Source organism: Phascolarctos cinereus, unplaced genomic scaffold, assembly GCF_003287225.1.
Source record: "Phascolarctos cinereus isolate Bilbo 61053 unplaced genomic scaffold, phaCin_HiC Scaffold_4;HRSCAF=312, whole genome shotgun sequence".
Classification (NCBI taxonomy): domain Eukaryota; kingdom Metazoa; phylum Chordata; class Mammalia; order Diprotodontia; family Phascolarctidae; genus Phascolarctos; species Phascolarctos cinereus.
The window spans coordinates 436,719,547-436,743,715 of record NW_027555847.1 but is presented as its reverse complement, the minus strand read 5'-3'; the positions used below and the strand labels follow the sequence as shown (position 1 = coordinate 436,743,715).

Genomic DNA, 24,169 nt, shown 5'->3' with positions numbered 1-24,169 from the left:
GAAATAACAAACCACCCAGTGTCTCTGCCAAGAAAGCCCCAAATGGGATCACAAAGAGTTGGGTGAGACTGAGAAAATGGAATAATATTTCCCTCAGTGAAAAAAACTTAATTTTTGCAGCTGCAATATAATTTTTAACAAGCATTTATTGAACATCTACTATGTGCTAGACATTGTGTTAAGCACTTTACTGTTATTACATTTGATCCTTACAACAAATCTGTGAGGTTGACACTATGATAATCCCTATTTTGCAGATGCAGAAAATGAGACAGAGAGAGGTTAAATGACATACCCAGAGTCACATAGCTAGTAAGTGTCTGAGGCTGGATTTGAAATCAAGTCTTCCTGATTCTGTGAGCAGAGCAGGATGAAAACATAAACTTTATTAAAAAAAAACATTCAAATTACAAGAACTTTAAAGAACTATGAAGTAGTTTTTCCAATAGAAAATTCTGACCTGAGTGTTATAGGCCACATTGCTTCAAAGATCCATGTGATTTCAAGAAACAATTTAAGAATCTCTTATGTTCTGTTTTTAGATAGACTCAAAACCTCTGGGTTTAAGCATTTTGAATCAGAAGATGTATACTTGCTCTTCCCAATTGATAAATGGTCATAGGATATGAACAGGCAGTTCTCAGATGAAAAAAATTAAAGCCGTGTATAGTCATATGAAAAAATACTCTAAATCACTATTGATTAGAGAAATGCAAATCAAAACAACTCTGAGGTACCACATCACACCTATTCGATTGGCCAACATGACAAAACAGGAAAACGATAAATGTTGGAGAAGATGTGGGAAAATTGGAATACTAATGCATTGTTGGTGGAGTTGTGAAACGATCCAACCATTTTGGAGAGCAATTTGGAACTATGCCCAAAGGGCTGTAAAAATGTGCATAACCTTTGACCCATCAATAGCACTTCTAGGGCTGTATCCCAAAGAGATCATAAACCCACATGTACAAAAATATTCACAGCAGCTGTTTTTGTGGTGGCAAAGAATTGGAAATTGAGAGGATGCCCATCAATTGGGGAATGGCTGAGCAAGTTGTGGTATATGAATGTAATGGAATACTATTGTGCTATAAGAAATGATGAACAGGCTGACTTCAGAAAAACTTGGAAAGACTGTATGGTTTGATGCTGAGTGAAATGAGCAGGACCAGGAGAATGTTGTACACAGTAATAGCCACGTTATGTGATGACTAATATTGATAGACTTAACATTTCTCAGCAATACAAGGATCTATGACATCTCCAAAGGCCTCATGATGGAAAATGCTATCTACATCCAAAGAAAGGACTATTTGCTATTTGCTATTATTTTCTTCTGTTGAGTTTTGTTTCCTCTTTCTGGTAGTTCCTCCTATTGGTTCTAATTCTTACCTACAACATCACTAATGGGAAAATATGTTTAATAGGAATATATATGTATAGCCTGTTTCATATTGCATGCCGTCTTGGGGAGAGAGGTGAGAAGGGAGGGGGAGAAAAATTTAAAACTCAAAAGTTTATGGAAGTGATTGTTGATAATTCGAAATAAATTAATTAAAAAAATGAAAAAAAAATTCTCGGCGCGACGCCGCCTGTGGGATCCTGGGCTAGGCGGCCGGCAGCGAGCTCCGGGCCCATCCTGAGGCGGCGGCGGCGGTAGAGGAGGAGGAGGCCGAGGCCCAGCGCAGGCGGGGAAGATGCCCGTGGCGATGATGGTGGAGAATGCCGCCTTCAGCTTCAAGAAGCTGCTGGATCAGTGCGAAAACCAAGAGCTCGAGGGTCCCGGAGGAATCGCTACGACCCCGTTTATGGGCAGCTTCTCGCCCTGTACCTTCTCCACAATGACATGAATAATGCCCGGTATCTTCGTAAAAGGATTCCTCCTGCTATAAAATCTGCAAATTCTGAGCTTGGGGGCACCTGGTCCGTACGACGAAGAATCTAGCAGAGAGATTTCCCAGGAATCCGCACCAGCATCAGCTCACATCAGTGGTCTGAGACCATCTAGCCCACCACGGAAGCATTCAGAGATGCCACAAGAAGAGCCTTTGAGCTGGTTTCTCAGGCGTACACCTCAATCATCGCCGATGATTTCTCAGCATTTGTTGGACTTCCTGTAGAAGAAGCAGTGAAAGGTGTCTTGGAGAAAGGATGGCAGGCAGATTCCACTACGAGGATGGTGGTGCCCAAGAAGCCAGTTCCCTGGATGTTTTCTTTAACAGATTGATTCCTTTATCAGAGCCTGCTGCAGTTCCATCAATCCCCAGTGAACAACAATTAGCCAGATCGACCGACTACGTGGCTTTTCTTGAAAATTGATTCATCGGCTTTTCTGTTCCAGATCAAACTTGGAATCCTGTGTACCGACCAATCCGGAAAAGTGACGTTTTCATTGTGTTCTGTTGGATGAAACACCCCGACATTCTTTATCAGAACATGGGATAAAATACATATGTTAGATACTATTATTTTTCGTCCTTAAACATTGTGCTGAATTCACCATTGAATGGCTTCTTAGTCCCACATATTTATTAATTTGGATTACAACAGTATTACGTAGTTAGGTCTTATTCTGTAGTGATTCCTGATGGGGAAACATAGCTATCTCCATCTATAGATTTAAAATGCAGTAGGTCAGCAAAGACAATTAATTATCTCCTTGTATTAGCAACTGGCTTGGTAAATCTTAGCTCTGAACTGCTGATGTTTTCAGTGCACCCACTGCTGGCAGTGAGGAGCATGCCACGAGAGGGGACAGATGTCCTGAAGGTAGCAATGGAAAGAGGACAAACTTCTTGGAGAAGGAGGGAGAACCCTGGGTGTGAGGGGCCTGGTTCGGTCAGAGTCATCTGCAGAAGGAAGGGAAATGAGGAGCCCAAAAGTTGCTCCTGGGGTGATTTGATGCCGCCGCTTCTTAGCATTCCTTCCAAAATGAGGAATGGGTTTGTGTCTCAGCCCCTCTGTACCTCAAACTCACGGAGAGCTTTTTGATGAGAGCATTGGTGCTTGGGGCTCTGCTTTTAGGCGGTCCTCTTGGGGCTGGGTCTGGAGGGGAGGACAGGCCTGTCTTTGCTGAATTGGCTGGTTGACAAAGACTTACTAGGAAGCTGCTTAAGAAAGAACGTGTACATTACAGAGGGGACCGAGGCCACACTGTTGAGCTCTGAGAACAATGCTCTTGAAATTCTGGAGTTTAAAGTTGGCTCTGTACTTGAAGGATGCAACTTGGATGACCATTATGATTCTATTTAAAAACAGAATTTTGCAAATTCATGATGATTGACTGGGTAGTACATTTCTTTCACCTTTTCATGGTGGTGAATGTCATTTAATAAGTGCTTTTGATTGGGTGGTTTCATTTATTCTTGAGACTGGTAGATTTCTGCTATTCATAGTAAGATTTCCTTCAGCGCATCGTACTACTGTACATTTTTTGAAAACTTTAGTTGTTTTTCAAAGGGTCCTGAATTGTGCACTATTATTGTAAAATTCAGTTAAACATGTGTGACAATTAATCTCATAGGATATTTATTTGAACCCATCGAAGTCCTGGAGCTTTTTCTGAGTGTTGAAGGAAATGTAATTTCAGTGGCATTAAATATGTTTACACTAAAAAAAAATAAAAAAAGATGTGGACTTGAATGTCTATTCTGCTATTTGGTGTTCAGTGTGGCTTTGGACAAATTACTTAACCCCATGGATCCCAGTTTCCTCATTTGTGAAATGAGGGTAATTGGTTTAGATGATTTCTCATAGACTGCATGCTTCTTGAGGACAAGGACTTAAAAAAAACTGTCTTTGTATCCTTAGTACCTCGAACAGTGGTTTGTTTATTAAATTGGATTGGATGGGATTCCAGGATCCCTTCCAATTTTGAAAGTCTATGAATCATGAAAAGGACATGAGACCAATACTATCACAATTGTGCTGTCTTGAGATGTTATGGAGGGTCAGGGGATATTGTTATTTTTTTCTTAAGAGTTTAAGGACTGAACCTGTAATTTCATTGATATTGGGAACTCCCATATGAAGCAACTTCCTCTACCAGTGCAAATCAACACCTTCTCTACAATTTATAACTTTAGATTGCTACCTGGAGCACTGCGAGGTGAAGGGTCATACAGCCAGAAATGTCAGAGGAAGGATTTGACTTTGAGGCCAGCTCTCTATTCAGTAAGCCACAGTGTGTTTGTAAAAAGACCTCTATAAAACAGATGAATCATTATCACATTTAGAAATCTGAACTTGATCTCCCAGTGCACTCCAGGCCACAAAAATATTTGAGTCGTGGCTACATGCTTACATTTCCTGGAAATAGGGCCCGGAGTGGTTTACAGACAGTGAATTAGAGAAATCTCATAAGAAAAGCTCACCTTACTACATTTCTCTCAGGTTATTCTGTTTTAAGAATTATAATTATCTCATCCATTAATTGACTTTTAAAGAACAAAGGTAATGCTGGAGAAATAAAGTAAGACATTAAGACTTTCCTAGCTTTTCGTCACTGCCATGGCTACTGCTGCAGTTCAGCCAAAGTTCATTGAGCCTGAAGGAAGACTGCTTCCTGATGCTAATAGATCATTATGAATCCCTGTCCACCCAAACACCCTCTCCTAGGTCTGACTTCCTTGCTTAGATACCTAAAAGATCTTCAAGTACCTTTGAAAAGGCATGCTTACTCATAATTTTCATGTGCTCATTCATTGCCTTCCTTTACGTGACACCAAAAATCAGAGATTCTCCTGAACAATTTCTTGACTTTTACAATCTAGCAAGATGAGAAATTGCATTCAAGATTTTTTCTTCCATTTTGTTTTAAAATAAGCAAGAAAACTGCCTCTCAAACCTCTCAGGAAACCATATTTCGGCAATAGGCAATTTCAACTTGGGCCAGGAGAGCCTGGGCAGTATAAGGAATAATAAATAAATAATAAATCTTTGGCTTTTTACTGGTCACATTAACCAGTTGTTTTTATTTTTTTTGGAGGGGGGGAGAGGAGAGAACATACGTGTGGCAATTTCAGGCCAGGATTTAATTTAGATTTGGATCATAAATATATAACACTCAACACATATGTAGGATATAGTTACCTATAGAATAGTATAGTATAGTATAGTCTCCTAATGAATTAATGATTCTTCTAAGCAGGACTACCTAACTATTGGGATGCTTTAGACTTGCCATTGCTTTGGCATAAACTTGAGACTTTAAGGAAAAATAAATAAATCTCCTGTATATACTTATTATTCCATCTTTGATGATGAGGAATCAGTGGATGGAAACTGACCATGAATGAATGAATGAATGAATGAATGAATGAGGCATTTATTAAAGTTTACTATGTTTAAACACTGTGCTGTGTTGGGAATACCAATTGAAAACTAAAACAGCCCTACTTTCTAGGAGCTTACCTTCTAATGGGAGAGATAACACATACACATACTGCAAGTCAATTGGTAAGGTTCCATGCTCTTTAAAGCAAAGCAGAGGGTAATGTCTCTCCTTTAGTGTCATTTTCACTGGCAGAATCATAACAGATTCTGATATTGAACCATTTGACCATGCCTAGGACTTGGGGGACCAACACTTTTTTTCTAGATCTTCATTAGATGGGTCTGTGACACAGGACCAGTTTCCAAGCTTCATGTCCACAGGGGTAGAGGATAATGTTTGTGAGTACTTAGTTGGAGGCAAAACTATTCCCAATGCTCTAGGGCTCATGAAGGGTATATGGGTTGTTCAGGGAGTGCTAGAACCTCTGGAATGAGGGCTTGCTGAGCCCTTTTCAGGGCTGCTCCTCCACCTTTGGTGCCCAGCTGTGCCCCAACTCTCATCTGTGGATCCAAGAAGCTTTGCATATGCAATAGCCACACCCTGGTAAAACCGTCTTGGCAGGCAGACTAAACCAGGTTGAGAGTAACTTATGGCCTCAATCCCATTGGTGAGTTAGGGGATGTCTATGCTAAGCATGTGAAGATTTCCCCTGGTGGAATGGGCTGATGAGAACAATTTGTTCCAGTGGCTAGGAAGGCAGTTGAAACAGGTGCTGCCAAGTGCTTAGTTAGATATTGGTGAGAGCTTGGTTAGATATTGAAAATGCCAAGGTCGTCCACTGCATCTTGAGCCATCACCAGTTGTCTTGATTCTGCCCTGCCCCTGGACTGTGGTTACAGTTGTTTGGCAATGGTTGTTGCTATTAGTGATAAGGAAGATGGGCCTCTTGTTTTCCTTCCTCAGTGAAGGTTGCAGAACCTGGCTGTAAGCAGATCTAGTGGTTTGAAGAGCATTGTTATTCTCAAGGCTCTTGGACTCTTGATCTTGAGCTCTCTCTATCAGGGTGTGAAGGGACATAATAGTCAAAGTTGTCCTCTGAACAGCCCAGGACATGCTGCTTCCTGTCTCTCCCCAAGGGTGCTTTGTTACCTCAGACAACTGGACAACTAAATAAGCCTTCAAGCTTCCTGTCCCAAAGACCTCCAGAAACCAATGAAACTCTCATTTTGCATGTAGATCTAGGGTTGGAAGTGCATCTGAATTGCTGGAGCAATTGATGAAGATTTTTTAATAAATGTAGCACTCTCTCCAAGTCACTGTGTATCATTTTGTTTTTACTTTCTTGTGTGCGAATTATCTCCCTATTCCCCAAGAGAATCTCAATTTCTTGGGATCAGGGACTATATGATTTTTGTCTTTATATCTTCCATGCCAAGAACAGTGCTTTGCACACAGTTGATACCTAAGAAATATTTGTTGAATTTAATTGTCACACTGTCACAATTTTTTGAAAAGAATCTAATTATAGTAGAATTCCCCTATAATACATACAATTTGAAGATGAGTCTAATTCCAGGTGGGTTGTATCACCTGTTTCTATGGGCAGATTGCATAAACTCTTTGAGTTAATGGAGTTAATAATACTTGCACTACATATCTCATAGGGTTATTTTGGAGAGAGATTCATGTAAATCTTAAAGAGTTGTATAAGAATAAGTTTCTCTCTTCTCCTTTCCCTCTTTTCACCCTCCCTCCCTACTCCCTCTTTCCTTCCTTCTTTCCTTCCTTCTTTCCTTCCTTCCTTCCTTCCTTCCTTCCTTCCTTCCTTCCTTCCTTCCTTCCTTCCTTCCTTCCTTCTTCTCTTCCTTTCTTCCTCCTCCTTTTTTGTTGGAGTAGGGAGGACAAGGACACCATTCATGTTAGCCTTTTCTTTTCTATTCAAAGGAATGCGCTATCAGTATATGTAGAATGTGAGCACTGGTGTAACTGAATCCATGACATGTCAGGAGATTTATATACAATAAGTTTTGGAGAACACCTTATTGATGTTAAAGAGTGGTGTAAGTGTTTCGGAAAGCATGAGTATCTAGTTCTAGGACCTCCTAGCAAAAGTCATGTACAGAGGAGTCAATAGTAGTGCATACAGTGATAAATCAATACCAAGGAATATAATTAGGTATTTTTCATTCCTACTCTTTCTACTGCGTGCCTCTTTCCAATTTAACAACTCAGAGCATACTCTAGAGTGAATCCCCTACTTCCAATTATATTGATCATCTTCCTAACTGATAGCACTATTGGAAATATTTTTATGTACCTCCTGAAATGCTCAGGGTATTATAGGACAGTTTGAAAGATTACACTGCTGTAAGTTGTCCCTTAGAGCTCTTAACCATTATATATCTTATCTGAAATATGATTCAAATGTATATAATGTAAAGAATTCCTGTGGCTGTATGCTAATAGGATCAACAGAATGGTGAAGTAGAAGCAGCACTGGGCTGGGAATCAGAGGACTTGGTTTTGAGTCCCTGTTTAACCAGTTAGTAGTTACGTTAGTCTAGGTAAGTTATTTCCTTTCACTAAGCTTCATTTTCCTCATCTGTAAGACAGAAATAACATTGCATTGCCTACCTCCCATTATAGTTATGAGGAAAGTTCTTTATTAATCTTAAAATGCTTGACTATAAGTTACTATTATATGAGACAACATATTCTTATCACAATACTCTCAATAGGAAATGATTATGATATTTTGTATGTCAGGATTTCCCAGAACTGATGTCCTGGTTGTGGAACACATTTTGCATAGGGTCAAAATAATGAATCTCCTTGCCCATTAAGGCAGCAATTCCCTATGCCCTTCCATTTTCTTCTTCCCTTCCTCAAATATTTTAATGCTTTTCACTTGAGACTTCCTCACATAGCCAATTTACACAATAGTCCAACCTAAGTGTCATTTGACAGTAGAAATCAAGGATTCTCATTTCACTACCATGCCCTCCAGTTGTCACAAAAAGACTGCACCTTCTCTGCACATTGTAGAATGATCAATTTCTATTCCACAACTACCCCTTGACACATGATTTCAGGTCATGCACATACACTGCTCAAACAAGCCCCAGGAACCATTAAAAGTACTATCTCCCATGTTTACTTGAAAATCCAAATACTTCCAAAGATGATGCCCAATTATATTCTGTGAATATTTTTCATTTATTCACACTGTGAGATATGCCCCATATGATCCTTTGATATTTCAAACTGCTGGTTTGAGGATGTATTTTTTCTATAAATGCATCAAGAAAATTGGTATGTTGATCACAGATGAAATTGCCATTTTTATATCTGAATTGTAATTCAGTTGTTGCTTTGAGGACCCAAAGTCCTCCAGGGAAAGTCTCAAATTTACATCATGTCTCTCAGGGCTCAGTTATGCATTTGTAACTCTGTTTCAGCCAAGAGAGGTGTAAAATCACAAATGAGCAAGGAACTCCCCATTGGCTATATCTGAGAAAACTCTCAAATACATATCTGTTTATTAAATTTTTAGTAATCAAATATTAATAGACCTTCCCTAAAATCCTAGTTTAAATCTCCATCAGTGAATAGAGGTGACTCTGGGTTGTTGAAATTTATACCAGGGCAGTGCAAGCTCTGGAAGGTCCTACCAAACCATTTAGTATAAGGGACAGGAGACAGTTTGTGTCTGTGGTCAGGGGACCAGCCAATATAAGTATGACAAGATCATCCCCAAAATTTGACCTCTAAGTGACAAATATTTTTGGCCATGGAATTTCACATATGCCAGCTACTAAGATATAGAAGGGTTGTGACTTCTGTTAGTAAAGGGAATGTCTACCTTCAGGAAATCACAGATATGTGAACTTTTGACATATGTGAGATTAGTAAAAATATTTTAGTACAAACATTCAGTTATGAATGTGAAATTGGGCAAAAAAGAACATCAGTAAGCAAAATTTGTTTTTTTCTGATAACCATCAAATGTTTGTATAAGTCTCTTTCTTATTTTTTTTCATTGCTTTTGTTCTTGCAACCACTAATCCAGAGCACTCATGTTTGTAGGAATCCATCCTATCAGAGGAAAGCAATTATATAACCTCATTCATGCTATGATGTTAGTGATTTCATGATTTACTCTCTAAAGTAATGTAAGCACCATACATGCGGCCAGACTTCTTGGATCTGAGTGTGAATTTCCTGTTTGCTAGACTATCATTTTAAGCTATATCTATTAGCCTAAATTTCTTTAACATTAAATGAGGAAAATAATACTTGCTTACTTCATGGCTGTTAGGGGATTAAATAATAGATTTGGAGGTATTGTTGATAATTATAAAAAGCTATAGAAATGTAGGACATTTTTGTTTTATGAAGGACAGTACCTTTAACGATAGTAACTTAAATATAATTGTACCTAGTCAGTGTATTATATATACAAACATATATACATACATATATACACACACATATACATATGTATACACACATATGTATTTATATGTGTATATATATATACATATATGTATGTGTGTGTGTGTGTGTGTGTGTGTGTGTGTGTGTGTGTGTGTGTGCATATACTTGTGTTAGGAGAGGGAGAGAAGCTGTTTTGGCATCCCTCAAACCATACTACCCAAGTAAGCCCTACCCTCATAGAGGCAGCTTTAGGTTGAAGATGATGGCTAAAGAAGGACCTCAAATCAAGTGTTTCAGATTATACTGTACACCAACTTACAGCTTTTGTGTAGGTAAATTTTGTGTGCTTATACATTTTAAAGTTTGCTTTATTTCTGTGGCTTCCAAATTTAGGAAGTTCTGAAGAGCCTTCCTCTAGATATTTTGCCATCATATGGAAACTAGTGGAGCACTTGGACTGTGGATGAGTTTTCACTTGCTTGAGTTCTATGACTGACTCACTTCTTATGTGGTCATCTATCTCTCTGGTGATATCCTTTATGCCACTTCTTCTTAATTGTTAGTAACATGTTTACTCTTATGCCCACTCTGCACTTCTCCATTGCCATTTGGGTGATCTTGAACTTTGGGCAATCTTTGCACACTGTGGTATTCCTTGCCTCTCAGTCATGCAGTATCACAAAAAAGATATTGCTAAAAAGATGAGTTTTTGTTTCAGTGACAAGATTTGGGTTATTAAAAGCACCACACAATTTCCCAAAAGACAACTCAGCCTCTCCTCCTCCTATTCAATTCTGTCAGGCTCACTGTCCATGTACAGTGTTGGCCTGAGATATACTTACTCATGAATCCATTTTTTCCCCTTGTGACTAGTTACACAAAAATCCTTTGACTGACAATGGCTTTTTCTGAGGATGTTCCTCATTGTTCCAGGGCTTCATGGAAGCACCTTAGCACCACCCACAAACAACAGAATCTGGAGGAACTCTTCATCCAAAGCGAATCCTGCTTCTACATGAAATCTATTTGGGGTATTCCTATAATCATGGAAAGACATCGGCAAACACATCCTTGTTTTAGTTTAGCTTGATATTAATAATCAGAGGGCAGTAGAACAAAATGACCTCTGTTGTGTCTTTCAAGGAATTTCACATGATTTTGACATGTCAGAGGAGGGCCTTTAACATAGCATTCTGTTCTGTCTAATCAAATGATTTTTTTTTTATAGTCAGCAAGTACCAAGTAGAGTGGTATCTTGTATTCTCTGCACCTTTCAGGCAGATGTGGTTTCTTTTAGAATATAATATTTGAAAACCTGTCTGTTCCCTTCACTTACTTTCATTAAGGATTTTCTAGTTTCATGAACGGATTATTCTTGTAAAATTTGTAGAGATAAGAAAGTAAGCATATGGTTCAGTAATCATTGATATTTTCTGAGTTGGATTTTTTAAAATAATAAGACTAGAAAGATAATTTCTAAGCTATAGCTATCCTACCTCTTTCAGATATCTTGACAGCTGATTACTCAGTACCCTCTAAGCTGTGATGCTTTCAGCAGACCTCCTCTACCCTTTGTCGTTCTGACCTCTAGTCTCTCAAACCTGATTTCCCAGGATATCACTCCTGCTTTGGATTCATTTTTCTTCTTCTAAAATTTTAACCCTTTAGTGAATTAGCTCAACTTGACACTGTCTTTAACTCTTGAATCCTTTGCCCCCTTATCCCTTCACCATTTATCATTTTCCTAAACCCTAATCTCACATTACCCCAGCTATCTTCCTCCTTTGCTTTTGCTCTTGGGCTGCAGATTGGTGTTGGAGGAAGCTATACAACAGGTCTGAGTGAGTCCACTGCAAGTCGATGTTATCTATTCTCACTGGGGGAAGGAAAGAGGGAAATACATATGTATATAACACCTACTTGTGTCAGGCACTATGACTTACAAATATGACCTCATTTTATTCTGTTATTCCTATTTTACAGTTAAGGAAAATGAAGTAGACAAAAATTAATTACTTGCCCAGGGTCACATAATTAGTAAGTGTTTGGGACCCGATTTGAACTCAGATCTTTCTGACTCCAGGCCCAACACTCTACCCACTATACTACCTAGTGGCCAACCAAGGAAATATTTGAGACCTCATTGCAGTATGCCAAACTCTTTCCTGATTGACTCTCTATTGTACTCTCCATAGGAGTTTTTCTAAACCTTCTCTTTTCTTCTTAAACCACACTACCACCTTACCCTTTCTTCTCATCAGAGTACTTCACTTCATACTGTACTTTAAGATTTGAGACCACTTCTTGCCAGCATCCTTTCATCCTTAGTTGTACATTTCAAACCATCTAAACATCACTTCTCCTCATTCCCATTGTCTCTTGCCTTGTTCTGCTCTTTGATGATGAAATGACCCTTCCCCACATAAGCTCTTTATTAGTAGGATCCACATCTCACCCCTAAATTTGGTTGTATCCCAGAGCCCAGTCCTAGTCCCTCTCCTCTTTTCTCTCTTTACACTTTTTCTTGTCTTGGCGATCTTGTATGCTTCCATGGTTCAATTCTCACCTCCAAGCACGTGATTTCCAAATCTATATATCCAGCCCTCATCTGTCTCCTGAGATTTAGTTCTGCATCTCCACCTCCTAGGTGGATATCTCTACTTGCATGTCCCATAGGCACCTCAAACTCAAACTTAATATACCCAAAACCTAATGATGCCAGTTTGCAATTGTGGAGTCGTCTGTGACTCTTCACTCTTCTTTATTCTATTATCAATCAGCTGCCACTTCCTGTCAATTTCACCTCACCAACATCTCTCTCATCCATCTTCTCCTCTCTACTCATCACAATAACACTAGTTCAGGCTCTTGTTACCTCTCACTCAAATGAATTTTAATAACATTCTTATTGATTTGCAGACAGCCACCTTCTCCCTTTTTGAATCTTTTTCACCAAATAGCTATCAAACAGAATCTATCTCATCACATAGCTATCACCAATTCTAAAATATACATCTGACCATGTGGCTCAAGGAGGCAGCTGGTGGCACAGTGGATAGAGCACTAGCCTTGAAGTCTGGAAGACTTGAGTTGACATCTCACTCCAGACTCTTAATCGCTCAGTGACCCTGGACAAGTTATTTAACTTCTGTTTGCCTCAATTTCCTAGACCTTAGAATGAGAATAATAATAATAATAATACCTACCTTTTAGAGTTGTAAGGATTAAATGAGAAATTTTTCATAGAAGTGATTGGCACAGTGCCTGGAACATAATAAGTGCTACATAAGTGCTTTTTCCATCTCTTTTCCCTTTCAAGAAGTGTCTATAATTCCCTATTGCCTATAGGGTAAAATACAAACTCTTCTATTTGGCCTTTAAAGACTTTCACAATCTGATATTGGAGCTAAGAATGAGGGCTGGATACATAAATTTGGGAGTAATCTATACAGAAATACTCCTTAATGTATGGGAGGGTAATGAAATTATCAAGAGGAGGATCTATATCTATATCTATATCTATATCTATATCTATATCTATATCTATATCTATATCTATATCTATATCTATATCTATATCTATATCTATATCTATATCTATATCTATATCTATATCTATATCTATCTATCAGGAGAGGGAGGTGGTGTGTGCTGGCTTATTTGCCAGCCATAGGGTAAAGCTAAGTGTTCCAATAGATAGAGCACTGGATATGGCATTGGGAAGGCCCAAGTCTGAATCTGGTCTCAGACACTTACCTCTGGTGGCCTTGAGTCCTCTATCTGTAAAAATGGGGATAATAATAATACCTACCTCCCAGGGCTTTTAAAAAGATAGAGCAAGATAATATATATAAAATGCTTTGGGGCTATATTATATCCTAGTTATTATAATTATTAGTATTAGTGATTTGAAACAATCACTCAGAAGGTCTGCAATTCTTTTATTCAACAAAGTGTATGCTTATATCCTTTGACCATGTATCTATTGGGAAATCTTGTATTGCTTTAACAGATTGTTTGTTCTCCTGTTCATTTTTATTCCTTTTTTGTAAAATAAATTTTTGACATTTTTGGAGCTGTGTTTGTGTGTATATGTGTCTGTTATAGCAAAGAGAACACTAGATTTAGAGTTAAAGGACATGAATATGAATCATGGCCCTGTCGTTTACTGGGTCTATAAACGAGTTAGTCACTTTACATTTCTTGGCCTTTGTTGCCTCATCTGTACAATAAATGGGTTGGTCCCTTCCAGCTCCAAATCTGTGATCTTATTAAGTATATGAATTAATATTAAAATACTACAGTATATTCAAGGCAAAGATTTCACAAAAATGCAGTAGCAAAACTCTTTCATGCTTTATGAAGAATAGATATGGTCCACTTTAGAGATTCTACATTATGAATTGCAAATCTGTGAATAGTGATTGCTTCCTGTTGTAAGAAAATAAATGACACTATTCCTTAGACATATGCTGTTATCTCCAAGGCATGGAAGGATTCAGATGGCTTTGCAAAGATTATAAAATTACAGGGAGACTTATTTTTATATATCACATATTCTCTACTACATCTACAATAGCATTCTTCTAGAATGGTCTGTTATTGTGATAGGAGACCTGATATGAGCAATTAAATTCCTTCTCTATACAGAGTCTAACCTTTGTCCTTGTGATTTATTTATTTATTTTGGTGAGACAATTGGGGTTAAGTGACTTGCCCAGAGTCACACAGCTAGTGAGTGTTAAGTGTCTGAGGCCAGATTTGAAGTCAGCTGCTCTTAACTCCAGGGCCAGTGCTCTATCCACTGCACCACCTAGCTGCCCCTCTTGTGATTTATTCTTGTGGAGCTTTAAAAGGCAACAGTGTTGGCTACAGGTGGTGGGACTTCCTAGTGTTCCACATTTCTACATTATTTATATTTAAATTTTTAAAAAATTAATTAATTTATTTTTAATTTTCAACATTCACTTCCATAAGCTTTTGAGTTTTAAATTTTCTCTCCTTCCCTCCCCTCCCCCTTCCTTAAGATGGCATGCAATCTGATATAGGCTCTACATCTACATTCCTATTAAACATAATTTCATATTAGTCATGTTTTAAAGAAGAATTAGAAGCAATAGGAGGAACCATAAGAAAGAAGAAACAAAACAGAAGAAAAAAAGAGCAAATAGTATACTTCGATCTCTATTCAGACTCCATAGTTCTTTCTCTGGACATGGATAGCATTTTCCATAATGAGACTTTTGGAGATGTCTTAGATCCTTGCATTGTTGAGAAAAGCTAAGTCTATCAAAGTTAGTCATTGTACAATATGGCTATTACTGTGTACAACGTTCTTCTCCAGGTTTCGCTCCATTATTTATATTTTTTAAACCATCTGAGAGATGGCTGTTGTCCTGCTTTTCAAACTGCCCTGTCACTCTATGACATTGACATGCCTACTGTTTAATAGACGACAGCTTGGGTTATTTCCTTTGTGAATTCGCTTTACTCTAAGGCCATATGAAACCATTTAAATCATCAGGGATTTCAATCCTGTCACCTCCTGCAAGTACACACTGAGAACTTTAGCTAATGCCCTTTAACTTCCAAGTGATCTCTTTAGGACATTTTGGGAATATTGACAAATAATCCAATGAAGAATTTTTTTTTCCTTTTTTAAATGTCTTATTTCCTTTTATTATCACTATGAGCAGCTAGAATAAGGCTATAGTTCTACTCATCTGCAAGGTATTATTTATACGTGATTAAGATCCAAAGCATACTATTTGTTCCCATGAAAAAAGTACCTAAAGAAAAATTATTGCCGGTCTTTATATCCCCTCTTGCCATTCCCTCCCCCACCATCCGCCAGGTGGAATATTAATTGTCCCATTATTTTCTGAACTTTTTCTGAATTTTTACTGAGCTCTGGAAGTGAGTGTCTGTCAACAACCTGTTCTTTGATTTGGTAGATTATAGCAACTTATCACAAAAATAATACGCTATGACCAGGTAGGATTTATGCCAGGAATGCAGGGCTGGTTCCATATTAGGAAAACTATCAGCATAATTGAGCATATCAACACCAAAACTAACAGAAACCACATGATCATCTCAACAGATGCAGAAAAAGTGTTTGACAAAATACAGCACCCATTCCTATTAAAAACACTAGAAAGCATAGGTATAAATGAAGTCTTCCCTAAAATAATAAATAACATCTATCTAAAACCTTCAGCAAGCATCATATGCAATGGAGACAAGCTAGAAGCATTTCCAATAAGATAAAGGGTGAAACAAGGATGTCCATTATCACCACTGTTATTCAATATTGTACTGGAAACATTAGCTTTAGCAATAAGAGGAGAAAAAAAATTAAAGGTATTAGAACAGGCAAAGAAGAAACAAAGCTATCACTCTTTGCAGATGACATGATGATATACTTAGAAAATCATAGAGAATCACGCAAAAAACTACTTGAAACAATAAACAACTTTAGCGAAGTTGCAGGCTATAAAATAAATCCACATAAATCACTGGCATTTCTATACATTACCAACAAAGCCCAACAGCAAGAGATAGAAAGAGAAATTCCACTTAAACTTACTGTAGACATTATAAAATATTTAGGAGTCTACCTACCGAAAGAAACCCAGGAACTCTATGAACACAATTACAAAACATTTTTCACACAAATAAAGTCAGATCTAAACAACTGGAAAAACATTAGTTACTCGTGGGTAGGCTGAGCTAATATAATAAAAATGACAATTCTACCTGAGCTAATTTACTTATTCAGTGCCATACTAATCAAAGTACCAAAAAATTATTTTATAGAGTTAGAAAAAATAATAACAAGATTCATTTGGAAGAACAAAAGGTCCAGAATATCAAGGGAACTAACGAAAGCAGCAATCATCAAAACTGCTTGGTACTGGTTAAGAAATAGAGTGGTGGATCAGTGGAATAGGTTAAATATACAAGGCACAGTAGTCAATGACTATAGTAATCTACTATTTGATAAACCCAAAGACCCTAGCTTCTAGGATAAGAACCCATTCTTTGAAAAAAACTGCTGCAAAAACTGGAAAAGAGTATGGCAGAAACTAGGCATAGACTAAAATCTCTCACCATATACCAAACTAAAGCCATTGTGGTGAATTCACTCTTTTCCTTTTTGATACTGGTAATCTGGTTTTCTTCCTTCTTTAAATGAAATTAACCAATGATTTAGCTATTTTGTCGAGTTTTCATAAAACAACTCCTAGTTTTATTTGCTAGTTCAATGGTTTTCTCACTTTCAATTTTATTAATGTCTCCTTTGATTTTTAGGAGTTAAATTTTGGTGTTTAATTGAGAGTTTTTGATTTTTTTCTAGTTTTTTTAATTGTATGCCCAATTTGTTCACCTGCTGTTTCTCTATTTTATTGATGTAAGCATTTAGATATATAAATTTTCCTCTAAGTACTGCTTTCACTGTATCCTATAAATTTTGTTATGTTATCTCATTGTTGTAATTCTCCTTAATGCAGTTATTTATTGCTTCTATGATTTGTTCTTTGACCTACTCATTCTTTAGGATTAGATAATTTATTTCTCAATAATTTTTAATCTGTTTCTAAAGCCCTTTATGGAATATGATTTTTATTGCATTATGGTGTGAAAAGGATGCATTTAATGTTTCTGCTTTTCTTAATTTGCTTGTGAGGTTTTTATACCATAATACATGTTCAATTTTTGTGAAGGTGGTATGTAGAGCTGAGAAAAAGGTATACTCCTTTCTATTCCTATTCAGTTTTCTCCACAGTCTTTCATATCTAACTTTTCTAAAGTCCTATTCGTCTCTTTAATTTCTGTGTTGTTTATTTTGTGGCTAGATTTATCTAGTTCTGAGTGGAGAAAGTTGACGTCTCTCATTGGAATAGTTTCACTATATATTTCCTCCTATAACTTATTTGACTTCTTTAAAATTTGGATGCTATACTATTTGGTGCATATATATTTAGTATTGATATTACTTCATTGTCAGTGGTAAGATGTAGTTTCTCTGTCTCTTTTAACTAGATTTATTTTTGTTTTACTTTGTCTGAGGTCATAATTGCTGTCACCGCTTTTTTTTTAACTTCAGCTGAAACATGAAAGATTCTGCTCCAGCCCTTATCTTTACTCTGTGTGTGTCTCTCTGCTTTAAATGTGTTTCTTATAAACATATTGTAGGATTCTATTTTTTAATCCACTCTGTTATCCACTTCCTTTTTGTGAGTTCATTCCATCCACAGTTATGATGACTAATTGTGTATTTCCCACAGTCCCATTTTCTCCCTATTTCTCTCTCTCTCTCTCTCTCTCTCTCTCTCTCTCTCTCTCTCTCTCTCTCTCTCTCTCTCTCTGTTTCTATCTGTCTCTCCCTCTCTCTTTCTCTTCTTTCCTGCTGTCCTTCCTCACAAATATTTTGCATCTGACCACCACCTCCCTTAATCTACCCTACCTTCTATCAATCCCCTCTCCATTTGAATGCCCCTCTCCTATTATTTTTGTATAGGGTAAGATAGATTTCTATACCCACCTGAGTGTATATGTTATTCTCTCTTTGGGTCAATTCTGGTGAGAGTAAGGTTCAAACATTGCCTGCCACGCCCCCCATTTCCCCCTTCACTGTAATAACTCTCTCATGAGTCTTTATGTTACCCCATTCTACCTCTCCATTCTCCTTTCTCCCAGCACATCCCTCTTTCTTACCCCTTAATTTTTTTTTTTGGATATCATCCCATCATAGCCAACTCACCCTACACTCTCTGTTTATGTATATTTCTTCTGACTGCCCAAAAGTGATAAAGTTCTTAAGAGTTACAGGTATCATTTTCCAATGTAGGAATGTAAATAATTTAATCTTATTAAATCCATTATGTTTTTACTTTTCTGTTACCATTTTATGCTTCTCTTGAGTCTTATATTTGAAAATTAAATTTTTTGTTCAGCTCTGATCTTTTCATCAGGAATGCTTGAAAATCCTCTATTTCATTAAATACCAGTTTTCCATCTGAAGGATCATAGTAAGTTTCATTAGATAGTTGATTCGCGGTTGTAATCCTACCTCCTTTGCCTTCCAGAATATCAAATTCCAAGGCCTCTGACTCTTTAATGTAGAAGCTGTTAAATCCTGAGTAATCCTGACTGTTGGTCCATGATATCTGAAATGTTTATTTCTAACTACTTGAAGTATTTTCTCTTTGACCTGGGAGCTCTGAAATTTGGCTATAATGTTCCTTGTAGTTTTCATTTTGGGATGTTTTCCAGGAGGTGACTGGTGGAATTTTTTCCCATATTTATTTTACCCTCTGATCCTAGGTTATCAGAGCGGTTTCCTTTGATAATTTCTTACAATATGATGTCCAGGCTCTTTTTTAATCATGGGTTTCAGGTAGTAAAATAACTTTAAAATTATCTTTCCTAGGTCTATTTTCCTAGTCAGTTTTTTAATGAGATATTTCATATTTTCTTCTGTCTTTTTTCATTCTTTTGATTTTGCTTTATTATTTCATGATGTCTCGTGGAGTAATTAGCTTCTACTTGCCCAATTCTAATTTTTAGGAATCATTTTCTTTGTTGAGATTTTTTACTTACTTTTTCATTTGGCCAATTCTATTTTTTAAGGAATTGTTTTCTTCAGTGATTTTTTGTATATCATTTTTCCATTTTTTTCCCTTTAACAAGCTATTGGCTCTTTTTTTTTCATGGTTCATTTGCAACACTTTCACTTCTTTTCACAATTTTTCTTCTTTCTTTCTCTTATTTGATTGTTAAAATCTTTTTTGAGATTTTTCTTGGAGTTCTTTTTGGGCCTCACACCAATTCACATTTTTCTTAGACGCTTTACATGTAGCTGTTTTGACATTGTTGTCTCTTTTGAGTTCGTGTTTTGATCTTCCCTGTCACTGTAGTAATTTTAAATAGTCAGGTTCCTTTTTCTCCTAATTTCCCCAGCTTATTTCTTGCCTTAATTTTAAGTTAAAGTTGGGTTTTGCTCCTAGAATGGAGAGGGTAATGTCCCAAGCTTCAGGTTTTTCATGCTGCTATTTTCATAGGTAATTCTGGAGATCACAAGTTTTCCTTTTTTTCAAAGTGGTATGATCTAAGGAGAGATGTGGTCACTGCTCTTCTGGCATGTACTGTGGGCTATGAACAACCATTGAGCACTCTTTTTCTGCCTTGGACCTGTGACCAGGATCCCCACTCCCCTTTGACCACAAGCTTCAGTGTGATAGTCCTCCTCCTTACCCTGGGACTGCTAGCTGGGTCTATAGACAAGATCTCTGTTTGGGCAATGCAACAGAGTCTTGCACCCGGTGCCAGCAAATTGTCCTCTATAATCTCCTTCTCACCAGTTGTTGGGCCTGTTTATTGTTTGTGGGTTTAGAACTCTGGGAATCACTGCTGCTAAGTTAGTTACCCCCAAGGCCTGCATTGGTTTGCTGGGATGGGGCCTGCTGCTGGCTTGTGCTAAGTGCAGGACCTTATTGCTGGCTTGTGGAAGGGTAGGGGACCTCGAAGATAACTTGCATGGGCTTTGGGCCTCACTGCTAGCTTGCTGGTATATGGCCTGCTACTGGCTTTCCTGGACTGCCTGTACTGGACTGTGTTCTACTCTTACATCAGAAAGACTGACCTTTCCTGTTGACCTTCGAAGTTGTTTTCAGCTGGAAAACTGTTTCACCTCATCCTTCTGTTGGCTCTGCTGTTCCTGAATTCATTTTGAGGCATTAATTTAAAGTTGTTTGGAAGGGAATTTGGTGGATCTTAGGCAAGGTCTTACTACTTCACCTCAGCTCTGGGCTTCTTTATAGATGATGGAATTAGACTAGCTGACCTAAAAGTGTACTTAGAGAGAGGAGAGACTTAAGTTTGAATCTTGTTATGACACTTAATTGTGTTCCTTGGGAAAGATGGATCACCTCCTTCGGTCACAGTTTTATCATCTGTGAAGTTGGAAAATGGTACCTGTAGTACTTCATAAGAGTGTAAGGCAAGTCACATAAGATAATGTATGTAAAGTATGTTTTAAACATTGAGGTACTTAAATGTCTGCTACTATTATTACCTCACTTCAGGGCAGGGAGAAATGACTGTATACCTTGCAACAAATTCCATTTTTACCTTGCTTTCTTACTTTTAAAAATACTTTACATTTGGTAAATAAAGATTTATTTGCATTCCTGTGTCCCTATGCTATTCCTAGGTCTTGTGTGAGGTGACACCCTGATAAATTATCCTGATAAATTAGAATGACAATATTTACTAGATTGGTAGGCAATCCATAATTTATGTACAAAGGGCAGAAAACTAGATATTTCTGATAACCCTATTAAACTTTTTAGTCATTTACTCAACTTTAAAGCATACTGATCTTTTAAAAAAGTGACATTTTAAAATGTTTTAATAAGAACTTAAAGCATTCATGTCTTTTTATGAGATGGCAATAGCCAGTTTGTTGACAGTTTAGAAAAAAAGAGAAAAGAAGAACGGAAACAGCAACATTGTCATGACTGTAATTAAGAGAGTGCTTTTTTGGGACAGTGTCAAAATTTCCTGTGTGATAAATTTAACTGCCCTGAAGATGGAGGAGAAAAGTCCATTTTCAAAATTAATTGAAATGAAACACAAGCCAAGATAAAATAGTTGTTGTTTAGTTTGAGGTTAAAGAGGCATTTTTTAGGCAAAAAGTTTAGCACTAAAATGACCAATTCTCTAAGTGAACAGTAATGACTTTAATGGAATATAACGGATTGTATAGTTGGGAGAATGTTGTTTGTGACACACAGTAAACTCGCTCAGAAAACATGCCAAATTTCTCATTCTCTTCTTCCTTCTCCTCCTCATCCCAACATTACTGATTTTCTAGCCCTGAGAAAGGCAAGGGGCTAACTAGATCTCTTTTTAATCTCTAGAAACAGTTCAAATAGAACTTTCTTACCACTGGCAATCTTTATTTTTTTCCACCTTGATGATTTTGAATCTCTGTTTTTTCAGCCTACAGGCTGTTTGACTTTGTGACTGTGATACTTTCCCTCAGTATTTATTAGCATACTGTGAAGCCACTGCTTTCCCAGCAGGAGCAGGTATAGGTTTACTCCATTGACTAACAGGATTCAATCTGCGCATGTGCATTCTCCAGTGCTCATCACCAGAAACACAGTGGTCTCTTCCAGCCCCTCCACTCTTTGCTCTTAGGCAGAGGGCAAATTAGCATTGACTAGGGGCAAGGCTTGCTAAACTGGAAAAATGAATTAGTCATACTGCTAAACAGAATCTGAAAGCTTTCTATTCACAGAGGAAGGAGAGAGGTTAGAGAAAAGTTGCTTACCATTCCCACCTGGGAAAAGGAACATATTTATGGATGTATTATTATCCCTTCTGACAACTTGAAGTTTGCCTTTCAGTTCTATTAGATGGAGAAGTGTGTGAGCACTGTGAGGATGTTTCCTGTTTCCTTTCCTTAGCATCACCACACCCCTCTGCCTTTTACCTGTGAAAGAAGTAATACTTGTCAGAGATCAAAATAAGCATCCTGCGATGAAACAAATATTCCCCACATTTAAAAAAATAGGGAAATAAAGTTATGACAACTGAATTGACCTCTGAGGCACAATCCTTTATGACATGTGGTAAAAAATTGGGCAGCTCAGGCTTACATAGGTTTTATGAGAGCATAAATTGTGACAACTGAGTTGTAAGCTTTATGTTCTTAACTCACATCATTTTTTTTTCAGGATTTTGAAAGCAGAACCAAAAAATACGGTTGATTCAATCCACCTGGAAATCAATAAGCAAGCAACCAGTGACTTTTTGGATTTTACTGGAGTCCTTTGAAACCCTCTCCTTATGTAAAGAATAAAAACAATAAACCTTCCCCCATTCAAATTTTGCAACATCTAGGCAGATTAAACCATAGCCTCTGCTACATCTGGTAAGGATGTACGCTATTATTTGCTAAGTCTTGTAATAGAAATTGATTGGGTAGGAGACAGGAAGTTCCCTAAAACAAAGGTAAATTCTTTCTCTCTCATGAAAGTTGCAGAAACTTTAATAAAACAGAAAGGTTAAAAGTAAAGCCATCCTAGCTGAATGGCACAGCCTGATGATTAGACTGACTGCCTCTGTATGAATATGTTTCTTGAGTTATTGACTGTCACCTTGGAAAAGATGCCTCACTAGGCCTCATTTTCTTCTTTTTAAAACAGATTAAAATTGCTACAACTTTACTTTTAAATGAGAGTTGTTAAAAAAAGGTAGACATAGTATAATTGTAAGCGTCTTAAAGATGTATTATGCATCTTCATAGAAAAAAAAGGATGCAACACAGAATACATATGAGTATTACTGTAGGAGAATCAAAGTCTGTGGCTTCAAATCCCCACTCTGTTCTGTCCTACACGTGTGACCTTGGATAAATCACTCAGCATCTTAGTTCTTAGTCTCTTCATCTGTAAAATGACTGTTTGTAATAGAGGATTTCTGAAATCCTTTAGGTTTCAGTTCTATGGAAACTATGAATCTCTTTATGATCCTAAAGCTGAGAGACAGGACGAAAATCTATTTTTGGTCTTAACCTGTGATTAGGCTATAACATTCCAGGTAAGGAAAATCCCTCTAATAATAATAATAATAATAATAGTAGCTAAGATTTACATAGCATTTTAAAGTTTAAAAAGAACTTATTATGTTATTTAATTTGGTCTTCACAACAACCCTGTGAGGTGGGTATTGTTAATATTCTCATTTTACAAGGGAAGAAACTGAGGCTGAGTGATTAAATGACTTGCCTTTAGGGTCATACAGCCAGTAAGTATTCGAAGTGGGATTCACACTCACTGATCCATGCAGATCTTTAAGTGTTTTTCTGCAATTTGTCAGCTTACAGAGTTGTTTGGGAGACACCGAGAGCTCAAGTGACTGGTTTACATGGTTAGAATTTGTCAGAGGGAGGCCTTGAACCCAGTCTTCTTGACTTTGAGGTCAGTTCATTATCTACTATACTTTATTCTGTCTCTGCGCTATTATTAAAGCTGTATTTTACTTTGCTACTTGTTCTGTTTCAGGAACCATGATAGGACTCACTCTAAATCTAAATCTGTTAAATAAATACAATAAATATATTTTGTTATAATGGGCTCATACTATATTTTCTAAATTAAAAAAAAAGCTTTATTACTGAATATTTAGTTTTGTTCTATCACATATCATAGCTACTCTTTTGAATGCATGACTGTACCAATACTAAATTGCAACACATGCACATTTTCCAGTGCTTTAATGGGTGATTTGATTTTAAAATGTTTTTCCTTATAGTTCAAGTTGAAAAATAGTACATAGTGTTTACACAAGTCTGTATTTACTGTCTTATGTGTGTGAGTCAGATTTAACACATGGATGACCAGACAATTGTGTGGTTGTGATGCTATAGAGGTATAAAAT

At 37.2% G+C, this 24,169-nt stretch overlaps 1 pseudogene; it reads left to right on the top strand.

The window, feature by feature from the left end:
* Positions 1-1,700: 1,700 nt before the first annotated feature.
* On the top strand, positions 1,701-2,322 carry LOC110214672 (COP9 signalosome complex subunit 8 pseudogene; annotated as a pseudogene).
* The last annotated feature ends 21,847 nt before the right edge of the window (positions 2,323-24,169 follow it).